This window comes from Echinops telfairi, unplaced genomic scaffold (genome assembly GCF_000313985.2).
Source record: "Echinops telfairi isolate 266 unplaced genomic scaffold, ASM31398v2 ScPeMD7_11;HRSCAF=52, whole genome shotgun sequence".
NCBI lineage: Eukaryota > Metazoa > Chordata > Mammalia > Afrosoricida > Tenrecidae > Echinops > Echinops telfairi.
Genome location: NW_022103908.1, coordinates 29619912 through 29622679, shown reverse-complemented (window position 1 = coordinate 29622679; position 2768 = coordinate 29619912).

The following is a 2768-nucleotide window of genomic DNA, read 5'->3' as shown; positions in this document are numbered from 1 at the left end:
TTAGTACTTTGGAAAAAGCTTCAGATCTTATGTACCAATATATGATGAAATATAAATTGTTTGTTATAAAAGTAATTGTGTATTTGGACAAATAATTTCTTAAAATTCTGACTTTATTTAAACAGAGTTGAGAGATATGGTAGGTCCATAAGAAAGAAGGCTTTTCAAGTGCGCAAAAATTCTGAATTGATTATTTAATCTTATTTTTCAATCACTGCACAATTTTACAGAATTATTTCAAGTATCACTAAGAAAGTTTCAAGTTATGTAAATACACATGATTTATACTGTCAAAAAACCCTGAAACTTTTGGTAGAACAGTCTTCAAAGTTTATGTCTGTGTTTTTAAGATGACCACATGGACTAACAGCGAACTTCCATCCAAAATCTAAGACATGGAACTCAGAAGAAGAAAAGTCTTATGTATACTCAGATTCCCAGCATTTTAATTCCACACTTGTATGAGTCTGGGTAGACTAGAGAAACAAAATTCATAGACACTCATATTTTATAAGAGTTTTATATAAAGAGTAAGTGTACATTAAGAAAGCATCCCAACCCAGTCCAGTCTAAGCCCATAAGTCCGACATTAGCCCCTATGTCTGACACCAATCTACAAAGTCCTCCGCAAACTCACAAAACATGCAATGACTCCGACTGCAGGAGGAAACCTAATCTCAGCTCTGGCAGGGGTCTCCACAGCTTCCCCAGTTCTGAGGGTTGCATCAGGGTAGGTCCATGTGGCTTCTCCTCTGGGATGTCTCTCAGGAAGTGAGCCTTGCCACCTGAAGCAGGGAACTGGCTAAGGTAGCTGCACCCTATTCCGACCATCAGAGTAAAAGACCTGAAACTCGAGGCTCAAGGAGCCATTTATCCCTCTGCCTTTCAGTTAATCCTACATGTGTTCATTGTCCAGGTTGGCACAATAAACTTTAACTACGGAGGTCTAGACCCCGTAGTTTGTCTTAAATTTTGTGTCTTAATTTTTCTCATGTGTCCTTGGGTGATAACTACCAAATAAAAGATGATATAATGTGCTCCTATTAGATGTTTCAAATCTACTAAAATAGCTTTGTAGACTTATTTAAAATAGTTGTTTTAAAAGAATATAATAATGCATAAGAATTCATAGCATTTTCAAACATCAACAAAATATACTACAATGCAAAATTATTGCTTGAATCACTTGAGTATTAGTTGTTAACATAGTCTTAGATAACCACTGATAATTTATGTATACTTCCTACAAATAAGACATTTAATGCATAATTAAAATACTCCCCAACCCCCAAAATGAAGAAACACACAGCCATTGAGTTGATTCTGATTCATGGTGATCTTATAGGTCAAATTAGAACTGCTTAATATTCATGAGGCTGTAAATGTTGATAGAAATAGACAGCCTTGTCCTTCTCCCATAGAGCAGCTTTTGGATTTGAACCTCTGAACTTTCAGTTGGGCTCCCATTGATTAACTAGTGCACCTGGAGCTCCTGATAACCAAAAGTTAAACATTACAACAGGAAATAAACCTTTGCACATCATTCCACTTTAATGGTAAAACCCCATGGATATTTTGCCAAATATCTCAATAATGGCCCATAAAGCATTATAACCATAATTTGAATCACTGCATACCTGTAGTTACCATGTTTATTTAATCTGGATCAGTTTCTAATCTTACCAGACTCTTAAGATTTTGAAAAACTTAGAATTGTAGATAAGTGATTTTCCTATAATATCCCATATTTTTTATTTTTTCTAGCGTTTTTACTTATAACTCACATAACACATTTCTGGCAGGATTATCACAAAAGTGACACTTTGTTGTTTTAATCGCAGACTGTTGGGCAGCACCTTCTCCTTATTCATTCAATTGCTGATGCTCTTTACTTGCGTGCCTTGATTAAGGTGACGCATTCCTTCTTTCTCTGCTGTACCATTTCATCTCTGCCCTTCATTAGTATTAGGGGTCAAAGGTTTTCTTTCATAATATATGTCATAGGAACTCAGTGTGGATTATTTTTAATTAAAATGAGGAAAATAATAATGGTGATATTGTCAGACCTTTAAAATTATAGATTTATTTTATATTTACATAAAATAAAGTCTTCATCAGTTTTCCCTGTTATCCTACTATGGTTGCTTTTATTTTGCTGAGATGTTGGAAGCTATACCATTGTTATTTCAAATAGCAGCAGGCTCACCAATGGTGGCCAGTTTCAGTGAAGTTTCCATACGAAGAGTAGGAAGAAGGAAATGGTGATTTATGTCTAGATATAAAAGACCAGAGAAAACTCTCCGAATAACGGAGGATTGTTGTCCTCGATAGTGCTGGAATAGGAGCCTTTCAAGAGGCAAACCCTTCAAAATACAGTTGGCAAATAGCTGCAAGCTTTGACTTTAATAAACTGGATCGAGTAATGCTAGCCACAGAGTATGTATATATTCTTCCAGATGGGATGCTTTATTTTATTATTATTTTCTTTTTTTAATCATTTTATTATGTGCTCATACAACTCTTATCACAATCCATACATACATCCATTGTGTCAAGCACATATGTCCATTTGTTGATATCATCATTCTCAAAACACTTCCTTTCTACTTGAGCCCTTGATATTAGCTCCCCATTTTTCCTCCTCCCTCCCTGCTCCCCCCTCCCTAATGAACCCTTGATCATTGATAAATTATTATTATTTTGTCAAGTCTTACACTGTCCGACATCTCTCTTCACCCACTTTTCTGTTGTCTGTCCCCCAGGGAGGA